Source organism: Protopterus annectens, chromosome 10.part0 (genome assembly GCF_019279795.1).
Source record: "Protopterus annectens isolate FY-2018-M chromosome 10.part0, PAN1.0, whole genome shotgun sequence".
Classification (NCBI taxonomy): Eukaryota; Metazoa; Chordata; order Ceratodontiformes; family Protopteridae; genus Protopterus; species Protopterus annectens.
The window spans coordinates 703,875,907-703,892,669 of record NC_056744.1 but is presented as its reverse complement, the minus strand read 5'-3'; the positions used below and the strand labels follow the sequence as shown (position 1 = coordinate 703,892,669).

General features: G+C 40.0%; 1 protein-coding gene across 1 annotated transcript in view; it reads right to left on the bottom strand.

Annotated features, from left to right (window-relative positions):
* LOC122814193 (inaD-like protein) overlaps positions 1 to 16,763 on the bottom strand; it is a 464,245-nt gene that overhangs the window by 68,199 nt on the left and 379,283 nt on the right. The gene's annotated exons all lie outside the window — the stretch shown is intronic.

The window sequence follows — 16,763 nt, the reverse complement described above, 5'->3', positions numbered from 1 at the left end:
GAGCAGACTAATGATCAATAAAAGTACCAAGAAGGGACAATAAACGCCATGATTTTTTTTTTTTTGCATTTTAAATCGCCAGAAAGGTGACAGAGCAATTGGTTTGAAGCAGAAGGATGTTGGCACTTGTGGAAATCTCAAGAGTGATTTATAGACATGCAAATTAGATAAGATCTTTCCTCACTGCAGCTAATGGGGAGGGGAGCAGTTCTGCTGTTGGGCCTTTTTGCCACAGCCTTATTGCTTGCAGGCAGGCACCTTTTTTCAATCCTTTATGCCTGCCTTAACTCCAAAAAACTTCACCCTCAACTTTTCAAAGGTTCATAGGTAGGTACTAGACTATCTGCCCAAGGGCCTAAGTAAGCCTAGCCAACAAGGTTCCCTGGCTTACGCCACCTAAGAAAGTTAATTTTCTGTGCCCCTATCGAGCAGAGCCACAGAAGTGATCCCTGGGGTGCATTTCCTATTTCCCATCCACTCATCAAGATTTTTCTTGAAGAGTGCTAATGAGGAACTTTGCTCAACATAGATGGGTAGCTTGTTCCAGAGTATAGGAGGTCTCTGGGACAGGAATCTATCCCTCTAGCATGTCCTGTTTATTGTGGTGACCAGGTTTAGGTCCCTAGAGCGTGTAGCTCAAAGGGATTGGGATTTCTTTAGGTGTAGCATGTCCAACAGCTCTGGGTTTAACATAGCTTTATATGTTAGGCAGAGATCTCCTTGGAGTAGGCGATATGCTACAGAGTAAAGCTGGAGTTTTTGAGATGGTCAGTGTAGGGCATCTGTTTAAGGCCAGTAATCCTCTTTGTGAGGTACTTCTGTGGCCTTTCCAGCTGCTGCAAATGTCTTGAGAGGTATATTCCAAAAGGGGCGTTGTACTCTATAATGGGTCTAATGAGTGCCGAGTAGAAGAGAACAATAACCTCTTTTTTTCCTGGATGAGAACCATTTTGTGATGAGGTGCGGCACATAGGATTTCCTGACTACTGTCTACCTGGGTCCCAAAGTCTCTTATCACACATTCAGCATTAAGTAGACTGGCATTTATGTGGTAGTTCATGGGTACAGAGTTTTTACCAAAGGGGGTGACAATGCACTTTTTGGCAATGAGCTTGAGGCCATGCCTCCGACACCAGGCATCTGTCTCAGTGAGGTCCTTCTGTAGGATGTCCACATCATTTGGGGACTTGACTATGGCTTCTAGTTTGCAGTCAACTGCGAACTTTGTTAGCCAGAAGCCTTCTGTGTTAGCCTGTACTTCAGAGAAGTAAATACCAAACAAGAGAGGTCCCACTTGTCACTGGTTTGAAGTCAGCTTTGGAGTCTGCAAACTTTTACAGTGTGGGTTCTGTCAGTGAGCTAGTTAGCAACCCATCCTATGACGTTGGGATTTATACCTAGTTTAGTGAGTTTAGCTATAATTCCAGAATGGGGGATGGTGTCGAAAGCCTTAGTGAGGTCAAGATAGGCTGTGTGAACCACCTTACCCTCATCTATGGCTTTGGTGACTGCCTCAAAGAAGTCGATCAGGTTCAGAAAGAATGTTTTGGAGTTTGGAGGTTACCAATGACTTTGTTTATGAGTTCCATGATGATACATTCCATGGCCTTGCAGACCAGGCTCGTCAGGCTAATAGGGCGATAATTCCCAGGATCAGTGGTGGCTCCCCCTTTGTGGAGTGGGATAACTGTTGATGTGCACCATTCAGCGGGCACAAAGCCTGACGTGAGACTATGATTAAACATGGTGCTTAGATGGGGAGCCAGTTCGTTCTGAAGTTCATGTAAAATGCAACCTGGGATGTTGTCCGGTCCCATGAATGCTGTGTTTTTGGTTTTAGAGAGTGCAGCTTTTACCTGCATAGATGTGATTACAGGGACTCTGCATTCTTCCTGTATAGGGGCCCTTTACGGGGTGAGAGGGGGGTAAAGTTGGCACTGAATCTATCTGCCAGGATGTTGGCAATATCAGTTGGTTCTGTAATTTTCGTGCCGCTGTGCTGTAACTCGGAGCAGATCTGGGTGCTGCCATTGAGATTCTTGACATAGCTATAGAATGCTTTGTGGTTGCCCTTAGAATCAGTGGCAATTTTGATTTCGTAGCTAGCTTTGGAGGATCTTATAAGGGATCTCAGCTTCTTACTGAGGCTGACCAGGGAGCTACTCCACTCATGGGATTTTACTCTCTTTTGCAACAGTTTCTTCCGTCTGTTGTAGAGTTTGTTTATGGCAGGGGACCACCAGACTGGCTTCCTTTTTTTGGAGGATAGCACGTTCCATGCACTTGTGTAAGTGCTTACAGAGTGCATTTGTGTAAGATTCAGCAGTCGTAACTGTATTGTCCATCACCATGGGTGTCATGAAGTTCTCCACTTCTGTCCTAAGAAGCATGAAGTTGGCTTTGGAGAAATTTTTTACCATGGTTTCCTTAATGGAGGGTTGGGGAGGGATGCGGATATCTTGGGTAATTAGCTTATGGTTGGATCTGACCAACCAGGAGTTGACTTCAGGTGTGGAACACAAGTCACTCGTTGGTAATTTAGTTACAAATAGTGATATGTCCATTTATTATAAGAATCACCCCAATCTTCATTTCTTATTCTAGGATACTCTCTGTATCATCCACCAATGAAATAAAGATAAGGAAGCACGTCCACAGCATCCATGCACAAAATTTGTCTTGTGTGTGATATGTAACAGAAGTGTAGAGCACTATAAATTTGGTAAGTACATTAATTTTTTTTTTTAATTAACTAACTAAATGATAATGTAGAACATTACAGATTGGGTAAATTAATTTGTTCTGAATTGTTGTTACAGCAATGAACTTTGCACAAATTATTATTATTTATTTTTATTTAACAGGTAAATGTCCGACTGGGCACAAATAGCCTGTTTTCAGTTTTCAGCTCCAGTATATACACAGTTATACTAACAGTAATAAACAGAAAAAAATAAGGTTACATATTTATACAATTATTTGCAACTATAGGTTCTAAGCAGGTACATCATTACACAGTAAAAACCAGTTACAAAAAGCATTTTGATCATTATTTAAACACTTTTTTATTTTTAGTACATGTAAAAAGGATCAAGTGATGAGGTGGTATCCTCATCAAGGAGGATATGAGAGCATGTTAAGAAGCAGAAAAAAGGAGGGCAAAAAAAAAAAGTAAAACAGGTTAGTCTGGAGTAGAGCAGGAGCATATCCAGTGAGTTAAGTATTGTTTTAGGGCCTGCTTGAAGTTATGAGTATTTTTGATGGCTAGTATAAGTTGAGGAAGAGAGTTCCAATATTTAGAGATTTTGCAACAGTATTAAGGAGTTATCATGCAAGTTATGAGATTTGTTAACTTTGAGCAGTACTTTACCTGCTGACCTAACAGATTTAAGGCTTGTATAGGGTTGAACAAGGTCACAGAGCTGGGCAGTTATCAGGTTTATACATAAATGAATGGGCGATTAATTGATTTAGTATAGTTTGGGAGTTCTTCCCAGTTAGGTTGATGGAGGGCAATACAATGATGTGTTTTTTGAGGGTGGTTAGAGGCAAATTTGGCTATCTTGTTATAGCATGATTCAAGGTTATTAATTTCTGCTTTGCGAAGGTTTGTAAATATTTGTGAACAGTATACTAGTGAGGATAGGAGGTGGGTTCTTGCTATTGTCAGTCTGGTATGGTTGGTAAGATAGGGTTTGACTCTGTAGTGAGTACAGAGTTTTATATGGACTTTTTTGACTGTCAGTGCTGTGTGTTTGTCAAATCTCAATGCATTGTCAGTAGTGACCCCAAGTAGTTTTGTATGTTCGACAGGTTCTATTTTAGTGCCATTGCAAGAAAAGATAGCGAGAGGAGGTTAATTATTTAGAATGTTAGAATGGAAGCATTTGAAAACACCATAAGCTTAGTTTTATTAGAATTTAGTATAAGCTGATGGGCTGCTAGGTAGTTTTCTATATTATTAAGGGTAGTCTGAGTTTTTACTCAAAGCAAGTTAATACTGACAGCAGAGCAGATGAGGGTCGTCTCATCTGCGTATTGTATGATATTGGCTGGGCTAGCGGCTGAGTAGTGGTCATTAGTAAAAATAGTAAAGAGTATAGGTCCAAGGATCGAGCACTGAGGGACTCCTACAGAGACAGGACGCTGGGGGAGAGTTTGTTATCCCATAAGGTAGCTTGCTTACAATTAGAAAGGTAGCTGTGGAACCAGCTTAGGGCTTCAGAGTAGAAATTATGAGGCCAGTTTATTTAATAGGATTTTATGAGATACGGTGTCAAAGGCAAATGAAGCAGAGACAAGTTGGTTATTGTTTCTGAGCTGATTAATAGAAATGGTTTTATGAGGATTGTATTAATACTGTGCTTGGGTCGAAAGCTGTGTTGTGTAGGAGATAAAAGTTCATTCTTCAGGAAGTAGCCTGATATTTGTTTGTGGATACACTTTTCTAGAATTCTGGATAGGGGTGACAGAATGGCTATTGGTCTATAGTTAGATATATTTTTAGAGGGTCCTCCTTTATAAAGTGGGATGATGTGGGATATTTTCCAGAGGCGGGGTACATACTGTTCAGAGATAGAACGACTGATTAGAATAGATATAAGGTAGGCAATGGAAGAGGCAGCTAGTTTCATAAAGTCTCCAGGTAGCTGATCAGCGTCAAGAGTGCACGGTTTTACTTTTGATAGTAGGTTTTGTATGCAACTTGTTTGGATGGGTTCAAATTTGAGAAAGGTAGGCAGTTGAGTAGAAGGAGTGGGTATAGCAAGAGGAGAGTTAGTAGTATTGTTTAGAAGTTAGGTTATTGAGGTAATAAAGTGGGTATTGAATTGAGTGGTGATATATTCTGTAGTATTGGTTGTTGTTGGGACTGGGGTAGTGGGCTTTCCAGGTTTAAGGAGGAGGTTAAACTGATTGCCAAAATTTTGGGGGATTTGTTTGGTATTTACTTGGCAAGATTGAAAGTATATTTGTATCTTGTTTGATTTGTTTATTGGCTTGATTTTAAAGTTGTCAGTAGGTCATGAGATTAGCATTACTTCTGTTAGAAAGATAACGAGACCATGCTCTATCGCTTTCCTTGAGTAATAGAAGCGTTTCTTTTGCTAACCAGGGGAGTGTATTGGTTTTAGAACACATTTTCCTAACTGGGACAAGGCTTACTCAATGTTTGTAGGAAAATATCGTTAAAGTACTGCACAGCGAGGTCCAGTAGTAGAGTTTTCAGAGGTGCCCAGTTATGTTGTTTTAAGAGTGTATTACAGATGGATGGGGAAAATTGTTTTTTGTTCCGAATTTAGCTGAATGTGATATTACTACAGTTATTTGAATTTTTCCTTATTAGATATGCTTGAAAATGATCACTTAAAGTGTTGGGTAGACAGCCGGCGTTATAGTTAGTATTAGATTTGTCAGAACCCAGTCAAGGGTGGAATGTCTTGTTGTATGCTTGTCAATGCGTGTAGGGTGGAGTATGTTTTGACGTAAGGTATATAGGTTTATAAATTTTTTTTGAAAATTAGAGGAGCAGGTGAGCCAGTCAAGGTTAAAGTCACCAAGTATTACTATTTCTTGATTAAAACTAGAGGAGGCCTGTTCAAGAATGTTTTTAGTATTTTGGAGGATATTAGGGGGGAGGTAGACAGCTATAATGATAATAGATTTATGTTTGTTTATGTGAAGTCTTGCAGTTATAGTTTCTGCACTAGGGAGATTGGGTGAGATGAAGTTAAGCTGAACTACCTTAAGGTTATCTTTGAACATGACAGCAGTGCCCCCACCATGTTTACATAATCTATCTTCTCTGATGATGCTATACCCATTAGGGAGTATTTTTTTCAGATTTTATATGGGGCTTAAACCAGGTTTTGGTTATAATGGCTATGTCTGGGGAGGAGAGAGCGATGGCCACATGGAATTCCTGGATTTTATTAAGGAGGCTTCTAAGCATGAAATTTATGACAAGAAGGTCTGAATTGCATTTTTTAGCATTGTCGCCTCACAGTAAGACGCTGACCGGTTCGATTCTCAGCTAGAGCATCTTCTGCGTGGAGACATGCATGAATGGACGTACCTTCGTTGAAGGTTGTGCGTTAGGGCTGGCAACTCAGCACGTAAAAATCAACTGCCAATTAGCGGACCGGAGTTCCACTGTGGCGACCCCTAACCGGGAAAAGCCGAAAGACACAACAAGAGGTAGAGTGGGTGTAGAGGGTAAGTTGGTCTTTGTGGACAGTGGAGGGAGTGGATTAGAGAGAGTAGAGAGTGTAGGGTCTGGGTTAGAATGGATATCAGATTGAAGTTTAATGTGGGTAAGAGTACAGGATAAGAAATTTTAGCTTGGAAAATAATCTATTGTATATGTACAGGTTTTTAGCAGTACTATATGTGTGAAAGTACCCAAGGGAGAAAAGCAGTGTTGGTGAAGGGACAAAAAGATGTTGGGAGATCTGTACAGGGGCCTTACTTTGACAATGGTCTGGTATGATGGGAAAGAGTTGGAGTGGGGTAATATCTGAGATGGTAGGTTTGGAATGAGGAAGAGTACAGGGCAAGGGATAGTAGAGCTAAAATAAGACAGACGTGGAAAGTTTTATAGAGGCAAGGTAGAAATGTTATTCACTACTGGGTAAAGTGGGGTGGGAGGTAATATACTTGTAGGTAAAAGCAGGTAATGCTGTTGGATTGCCAAGTTACCCACTATTTTTATGCAAGTTATTAAAACCTACTAAACATTGCAGAAGGTTTATCTTACAGAAGCTTCAGGCCACACTGATTATTACTTGGTAAAAAAATGTAACAAGTAAATGTAAAATGATGCAATATTTCCATAACTCAGTATTGCTCCTCCCATTTGGAAAAGGTCTGCAATAACTTCATTGGTGAGGAAAAGCTGCATGTCTGCACACGCACATCCACACACTATGTGGTCATCTCTGCATATGCATGGTCTGCCTACCATTCCACCTGGGTTTTGAATACAAGCTACAGTTAACTCTAGATGAATGCCTGAGTAATAACAGAAGGGGATTTGGCACCGAGGTGATAGGTTGGCAAAAGTAACCATTGCTTTCTTCAACACTTTTCTCTTATAACTAAAAACAAAACAGCACCAAAGCATGACTAACCATAAAAAACAGTTTTAATGATACTAATACAAGCTAAGCACTTTCACACAATAAATGTGCTTCTTCAGACATTGTACCACAAAAATCAAGTAAAATATATAGTACAAACACTTTCAACTGGCAATACAAACTGACCAATAAAAATGCACATTTAATAAGAGTAATAAAACAGTCCACCCTGTTACTAGTAAGATGTATCAGTTTAAGGTGACTGCAGATTACTGCAGTAGGAACCTTATTTACTTAGCCAAGTGCAGGGCCTGTAGTTATTTTTGGATTTAGGGTAATTGAGATAGTGAATTGTGACATTCGAGGGGGTGAGTTTAGAAATTTTACTGAGGAACGTGAGTGTCATGGATTATTAATATGCAGGCAGATAGGTTTCCTGGCATTAATGGGAGAGCCTCTATCAAACTGGCTTTGAAAGCCAGAGGTCTCTTTAAATGAACAATGACCGTTTTATTGCTCTTATTAAATGTGCATTTTTATTGGTCAGTTTGTATTGCTAATTGAAAGTGTTTGTACTACATATTTTACTTGATTTTTGCGGTACGTCTGAAGAAGCACATTTATTGTGTGAAAGCACTTACCTTGTATTAATATCATTAAAACTGTTTTTTATGGTTATAGTTGTGCTTTGGTGCTGTTTTGTTGTTAGCTATATTATGTTTTGGTTAATCAGCACCATAAATTCCAGATGGACTACTGATTTTTCATCTACTTTTCTCTTATAATTTTATATTTGGTATCTGTTTACATTTGATGTTATGCTGATGACGTTCTGGGTTGTTGTTTGTCTTTCAGCTTTTCCTGGTCAGGGTTTGCCACAGTTGAACTCCGGTCCACTAATGATTGGCAGTAGATTTTTACGGTGCCGAGTTGCCAGCTCGATGCCCAACCTTCAACGAAGGCACGCCTATTCACGCATGTCTTTCAGAATGCCACTCGACCTTGGAGGGGACATGCAGATGCCGCATAGAAGGCACTCACTTCACTCCAGCCGAGAATCGAACAGGAGAACCTCTTGCTGTGAGGCAACAATGCTACCGCTGCACCACTGCAGATTTGGTAACAGTGTTTAAAAAGTTTACAGACCAGTAATTTTTATGTCATATTTTGAAATGGGAAACTGTCATGATACATATGGGAGGAGCTTTAAATTATGAATTGGTTCATAAATAAAGGCTTGACATGATGGAGAAAAGAATATATAGAATTTTAATATGAGGAAACTAGATATGGTGTGAATATAAACAGTTATTTCAGATGTATTACTAAAGAGGAATGTAATGATAAAAGAATGGATATGGAGAAGAATGTTACTGAAGAACTGTGGACAGTACTTATTCTGTAGGTGGCAAGTGTTGGTCGCAACAAAAAGGTTTTTGCGTTCAGTCATTTGCTGCAGAAATTAAACAGGATTTTTGCTGATTCCTTCAAAATTATGTGCCTGTAGTTTACATTTGATGTTGCAGGTCTTAATAGTAGATTTTGAGTTAGATTCCCTTGTGAAATGTTACAATAGTTGCATTTCTTTTTATACATTGCATAATACTAAACTGAGTAATTGTTTTGGGAAATTTTTTCATAACAGCAAGTTCCTTAACTTGCTGTGTTGCTTTTAATTAACCTAACGTCACCATTTTTCCAGAAATCATTATTTACTTAAAAACTATTTACATTTGCTATAGTACTTGCAATGGTGATGTTACCTTCAATGGGACTTCCTGCCAGGTTATCATAATGCATTTGCAAGCTACACCATGGAAAGGGAATGTTACTTGGCATGAGTAACAAAAGATGTCTTCCAGGCATGCCATGAAACAACTGTTACTGTCTGTAAGTTTGCTGTGTGACGGACAAGTATTACCTACTTCAATTACCGCAGCCACATTACAAGGATGTGTACCTGACAGCATATTGCTATCTTTTTATAAGATATTCACTATGCTATTGTTCTATGAGGATCATTAGAAGTAAACCTTGTATTCCCATGAAGATTTTAGCCCTTGTAATTTTAGGATAAATAACCTAGAGCTGGGGAGAACATTTATATCTCTATCATCATCTGCTCTTGAAATACCTTAACTCACCTCCACTGAAACCTGGCTTACTAGAGCACAATTCCTACTACCCCCCCCCCCAAAATAAAAAAAAATCCTCCTCTTTACTCCACAAACTCACACCCCTAATAAAGCATCTTTCAAAATCCTTTTGGCAAACACTAAAATCGACTTAGTCTACCATTCCAAACTATTAGCAGTCATAATAGATGACTATCTTAAATCTGACCTCCACATCCAAAGCAATGCCAAGAAAACATCAAAAACAAGGCATGCTATACAGAAACAAACATTTTTTGAGCAAACCCACAAAAATTACTCTAGCCAAAACCTACCTTCAGACCTCCCTAGTCTACAGAGCACCAATGCTAACCAATTTACAAACTGCCATAAAAAAAAAAAAAACTTGAAAGCTGCTACAACAAAATTGCCAAGTTTGCTACAAATTCATCCACTTTACCCATCATTGTGCATTCCCTTAGCTGGCTGGAACTCCCCTTCCAACTCTCCTACATTCAACTTACATAAAATCATACACAAAACATTAGCCTGCTCAGTTCTTATCCCTTTAAATCAACATATATTTCCCTAAAAGGACTCATATCAGAAGACAAACAACTTCTCACTATGAATAAACCAAATAAATCCCTGAACAAAGCCTATACTCGTATTCAAAGCAAAAGAATGGCACCCCTTACCTCTAACCACCAGAACTATTTCTAACCTACCCACCTTTAAATGCTCCCTAAAAGAATGCTTTAATAATCTTGGGCCTGCTTCTGTGCCAATCCTGGCTGAACTTACTCACTATACTTCACTCACCCCCTTCAGCCTAAATAACACTTCACAATCCTTTCCAGCTTCATACTACACTCCTTTCTTTTGTTTTTCCCACTAACCTTATCCACTTCATCTCGACAGATCTTTCTTCTACCTCTTTTTCTTTCCTCCCTATTCATCTAAGCTACCTGAAGACCCCCTACCTGCACTCTTCTTATAATCTCCTTCTCGCCATCCTTCCTTCCTTCTTCCATCCATAAGCATAATATAAACAACACTTCTCATACTATGACACCACTCGATTCAAATTCAGTGTCTCTAATCATGTAACCTCTAATCTCTCATTAAATATCTTATTAGAATTGTCTCAGGTCTCATTTATCTCATACTAATCTATGTAACAAATAATATGACTACTGGGTTTTCCCTCACATATTTTTTCCAACTCATGTTACTGTTTTGCACTGCACTCTGCTATGAAACATATCTTCTTTTTCTCATTACATTTCTCACTCTTATGTTTTGTAGTTAACACAATGGTTTGTGATTTAAAATATTTCTACTTGATTTTTGAAAGATTGTAATTGTGAAGCTTTTCTCCACAGACCTCCACTGAAAATGGGAATTGTCTGGCCCAGTCAGACTTTCCCAGTAAACAAATGTCAAATAAATGAATAATAAATTACGTTATCTCATCCATAAGGTACAATGGTGCTAAGCAATGGGTGAGTTTGAAGTTTCCCATCCATTTGTCCAGATTATGCTTGAATAAAGTAAAGGAAGTATTTTGTTTTATGAGGAGAGAAAGACCATTTCAAAGAGGAGACACACTGTGATACATATCGCTCTCTCCAACATGTTCCATTTATATTAGAAAACAGATTAAGATCTGGTGAGATGGTGCTTATTCCACCATTGACTTGCAGATGTGAGTAGATCAGAGAGGATAGGTTCTGTTGAAACGCTGTAAGTGGCAGAGATCACCCCTCAATAGTCTGTATGATGCTGAAGAGGAATAAGGCTTTGAGAAGGGCAGCATTTTTCTCACAATTTAGGCCTTGATTTTCTTTGCAAGGAAGCATCATGGTCATTTAAGTTGTGATATGTGTTTGAACAGGTATAGACCAAATGTGGAATTATGCTCAATGACTGGCCTAGTAGGTGCTGAATACAGTGGAATGACCACATCCCTTGTACCTAGATGCTATACTCTTACTAATGAGCTGTGCAATAAAAAAAGGACTTTCTGACTGTAGAGGATATATGGTGATCGAAGGACAGTTTGTTACCAACATAGGTTCCCAGCTCCCTAACCGCTGAATCAAATTTCATGGGTGTGTTTTCAATGTTAAAGCTAAAGTAAACATCATGTATGCTCTCAAAACATCTTAAGGCAATCTTTCCACAGTACCCCACTCCATATGTTCTACTTCCCATCCCCCGCCATGCTGGTTGACTTTCCAAAGTAAATACATTTTTTAAATATGCCTAAAAGTTGTGAATTGGGATAACAAACTAGAAGTTAAAAAAATGCATATACATATATATATATATATATATATATATATATATATATATATATATATACATATATATACATATATATACATATATATATATATATATATATATATATATATATATATATACATATATATATATATATATATATACACATATACATATACATACATACATTTTTGCTAAACTAAAAAGGTATGCTGAGTGGTAAATTGAGATGTTACTGATACAAAGTTACTTAAGGCATAAGATGACCATCAAAAAACTCATAGGTGGAATCCAGCGAGTCCAAGGTTATGCACTTCAGCATATTTCTCTCTTGGTCACACTCTGCCAAGGTAACTAACAACTACTGTTAACCCTATACAATTTTTCCTTTCATCCTCCTAGACTCTTTCCTTAACTTCAAATGTTACTAAATTACTAATCTGAAGGAATTTGCGAAAGGTAGTCTACCAACTTGAATGCTTACCTCCTACGATTTAAATAATTCAACCTTTTGTATGTAAATCATTTTTCTCTCTTGGAATTCTAATTGTACTTCAAAAAATGTGATCTAAAGTTGTAGGTTGACACAATGTTCTTTTGTATGTAACTCATTTTTAGCTTTGAATTTTATTTGTATGTCTAATTATTATGTCTTGCAACATTGTATTGTGGAGTTTTCTCCCCGGGCCTCCACTGAAAATGGGGTCTTTTGCCCAGTGGACCTCCCTGGTCACCAAACTGGAATAAGTGCAGAAAAACATCAGAAATCTTCTGTCTAAGCAGCCTACAGTGGAATATGCTGTATGGTAATGGTGAGAGGTTTGCTTTTCTTTACATAACCCCCGACCATCACATCAGGAATAGGCCATAAACCTGAGCTTTTACCAAAAAAAAAGAAGCCAGAAGAAGCTAGTCCTCTGGGTACATCAAAGATGTTGATGGTTTTAGTCTGCAGAGATGCTGCTATGCACTTAGCAAAAACCTTGAGGACATTAAGGATACCCGATGATATCATGATGAACTGGTAATTCCTGTTCACTAAGCATAACTGATCGGCAAATATACAGAGCTCAGAATATTTTTTTGGTTTTAAACTTTGTACTGTTAGTTTTTGCTTAGATCTCTGTTGAAACTGTTTTGTCCCACCCACTCTCCCTATTTTTGGTTTGTAGTTTAAATTTGGTGGCTTTTGCAGTTGCCCGCCCCACTGTAGATTTGATCTGGGACACTCCCCCGTCCCATCTCTTTACCACATTCTACCTAATAAACTCTTTCTGCACTTGCTTTTAGTCCTTTTTAATTTAATTGCATTTTTAAACTGTGTTTGGTCTAATATTGCTGCCTACTCAAGTGTGCTAGCTTGCACTGCATGTGAATTGTTTTTTACTACTGTTTTTGCTACTTTTCTGTAAAAAAAAAAAAAAAAAAAAAAAAAAAAAAACTGTAAGCCTGTTTCCTACCTTTCCTGTAACTAGTGTTGCATTTACAGATTTGCTGTATCCAGGACTGTATGTAAGCTTCTGAGTCCCCCAAGCCTTTCTGTGTTGGAGGGAAGCCTTCTAGCTTATCAGTGGGAGTGATAAGCACTAGGTAACCCTGTCTACCACATAAGTAGTGGTTCTGGCCCAGAATTTGTAGTTATTGGCCGTTTGAGCAATCTCTTCCATCTCTCTCAACTTTCTGATTTGAAAGCTTGTATTTGCACTTGTTTCTGTCCTGTAACTCATCTAGTGCAGATACAGATTCTTAGTTTTAGCACTTAAATTTGCTTGTTCATGCTCAGCACTTGTTCAGAACTTGTAAGCACTAAATAAGCTACTAATTACTATAGCACTCTAACTTCCTCATTACCTAGAGAAAAACAGTTTTTGTACTTACTTTTCTTACTTGCTTAGAGAAAAACAGCTCTTGTACTCACTTTCCTCATTTATCTAGAGGAAAAACCCTGCAACTCTCTTTTTGCGTGGTCTTGCGCACACAGCAGTGTCGGGCAGCGCCGGTTAGCTGGGGTATACTATTCCCGGCCCCACAAAGTCTGCACTGTAAATTTTCCCTTAGAACTAGGCAAGCCTCAACTCAAGTGCTTCAGATCAGCTGCTCTTATTGCAGCACTTGCAAAACAGAAATCAGCACTTGTCCTAATCTCCTAGACAGCACTATTATTCTCCAAATGTCCTAGACAGCACTATTATAATATAGCATAAGACCCTCGATCGTCCGCAGGACTTAAGTTCAATTTACTCTTCAAAGCATGTCCAGAGGTCAGCTTCAGGTGTACTCTCCAGTTCATCTGGTTGAATTGGGCATCCAGAGGCAGTGTCACAACTGCCTCATGTATACAGACAGCCCTCTCCTCTTACCTCTAGACACAAACACTTGTGAAAGATGCAAATACACAGCCAGACTGGAGGCTAAGTGCTCTCAACCCATGACTGTAACAGACAGTCAAGAGGATAAGGGACACACTTGTATCACACCACCTGTCACACATGAATCTACAAAACAAGCACCGGCAAAACATATGCATAAATACACAAAAACATATTCGGAGGCACTAGGTACCAATCTGAAAAAGAAACGGTGCCCTCCAAAGCAGACAAGCAAGCAACCTGCACCACCAAACACAAGCCAGAAAACACATAATTCACCTCAGCAGTGTGCCTCACAACAGCCCTTAAGGCAAAACACCATACCTAACACGCTAGTAATAGGAGACTCTATAGTAAGGCACACGGATGTTCCACTCACCAGGCTGAACAAGGAGAAGGTTACTGTCAGCTGCCTGTCAGGTGCTCGGATCCACCACATAACACAGGCACTTAGGTCACTCCAGAACAAGTACAAGTATGACACTGTCATTGTATATGTTGGTGTGAATGATCTAAGACGTACCTCCCTGGACTACATGAAAAGAGACATTGAGGAGCTCTCTGATCATGTTGCCAAGCTGGTATGACCCTGACCTTGAGTAGCATACTACCTTCACCTAGAATGATACCACAATACAAAGACAAAATGATCAATTTCAACAATTGGCTAAACTTCTGGTCTCATTCTAAGGGGATCCAGTGTCTGTCTGCCTGGGATGACATGATAGACAAGCCTCGCTGTTTTGCCAGAGATGGGTTGCACCTGTCACCCCAGGTTTTCGAATACTGGCCAAGGCTCTTGCCGTCCCCATAGTGCCTTTTTTAGGCAAGGCTCAAAGGACAAACCAACCACCATAACCAGCACAGGTAACCAAAAACTACAGGTAATGCTACTCAACGCCAGAAGTCTCAACCTCAAAATGCACACACTCGAGGCTCTCCTCAGCATGGAGAAAATCGATGTTTGTGCAGTGACGGAAACCTGGTTCAAGGCTCAAGAGAGCACCCCAACACTGCCAGGTTACAATTCATATCATACCTTCCGGCCTCAGTTACCGGATCGCAGTACAAAGGGTGGAGGTGTATCCATATTCATCAAGGATACCCATAACTCCAGGTAAGTAGCGCAGCATGATCTCCCAGAGATCATCCATGCGCAACTATCAGCAGGCAAAACCACATTTCAAGTCGTAGCCGGTTATAGATCGCCCACCATGTCCCAAGATGCTCACTCTGCATTCCTTGAGACATTGGAAAATATAAAGGTCCTACCCAACACCATACTCTTGGGTGATTTCAACTACCCTGGTATAGACCGGGCGAACTACCAATGTTCCAAATCCTATGCTCAGTGATTCATAGAATTTATAAATTCAAATGCCCTTGAACAACTAGTATGTTCCCTCACTATTGGATTTAATCATCACAAATATGGGCGCCCACTGTACCACACCCGTTATCACCCCCTCCTTGGTCAGATCCGACCACAAACTGATAACCCTGGACATCCTCACCCCTCCACCTACCCCAGTCAAAGAAACCATAGTCAAAAACCTCTCCAAGGCAAACTTCAAACTACTTGCATCCGAAGTGGAAAGCTTCACTATTCCCTTGCAGAAGGATAATGATATCCAGGATGCGGAATCCTACACCAAGGCACTCTATATGCATCTTCAGGATTGCATGGACCGTGCTATCTCAAATAAAAGGAAAGACTCCTTCCTCAAGCAAGAAGAAACCAGTCTGGTGGACCCCTGCCATAAGCAAACTTTACAATAAGAGGAGGAGACTTATACAAAGAAAGGCCAAATCTCAAGTAGAAAAATCATCCCTGATCAGCATTAGTAAGAAATTGAGGGCCCTCATCAAGTCAACTAAAGCTAATTTTGAAAAGAAAGTTGCCAAGGATAACCATAAGGCCTTCTATGGCTACGTCAAAAACCTAAATGGCAATGCTCTGGTCTGTTCTGAGCTAGTACAAAATGGAACAAAATACACTGATCCTTCTGACATTGCCAACATCTTGGCTGACAGGTTCAGTGCAAATTTCTCCCCCCCTCACCACCTACAGGGCCCATTACCATTCTACGGGATTGTGCAAGTCCAATTATTACTGATACGTTGGTTAACAAGGCTCTATCTAAAGCTAAAAACACCGCCTCCATGGGACCAGATGGTGTCCCAGGCTGTGTCATACGCGAGCTCCAAAAGGAATTAACCCTGCATCTTAATACCCTGTTCAGTCTCAGCCTCTCCACAGGATATGTGCCCATAGAATGACGCACGGCAATGGTGGTCCCGCTACACAAGGGTGGGGCCACAACTGACCCTGGGAACTACCGACCAATAAGCCTGACCAGTCTGATCTGTAAGGCTATGGAGCGAATCATTATGGAACTCATAAATGGAGAGATTGGGAACCTCCAGTCGCTGGACCCCACACAGTTTGGCTTCATCAAGGGCAGATCATGCCTCCTGAACCTGGTGGATTTCTTTGAGACAGTTACTCAGGCTATAGATAAGGGAAAGGGGGTACACACGGCTTACCTTTGCCTTGCTAAAGCATTTGACATCCTTCCCCATTCAGGTATTATTGATGAGCTCACCAGCCTGGGCATAAACCCTTATGTCACAAGATGGATCACAAACTGGCTAGATCCCATAAAGTAAGAGTAGCAGGATCTATGTCCGAATCCAGACCAGTAACGGGTGGTGTGCCTCAGGGCTCTGTCCTGGGGCCCCTCCTGTTTGGCATATACTTCTCAGAAGTACAGGCAAGCACGGAAGGGCTGTGGCTGACTAAGTTTGCGGATGACTGCAAACTGGGTGCTATAACAGAGTCTCCGGCAGACAGAAATCCTCCAGAAGGGCCTAAATGAGACTGATGCATGGTGTCAAAGCCATGGTCTCAAGCT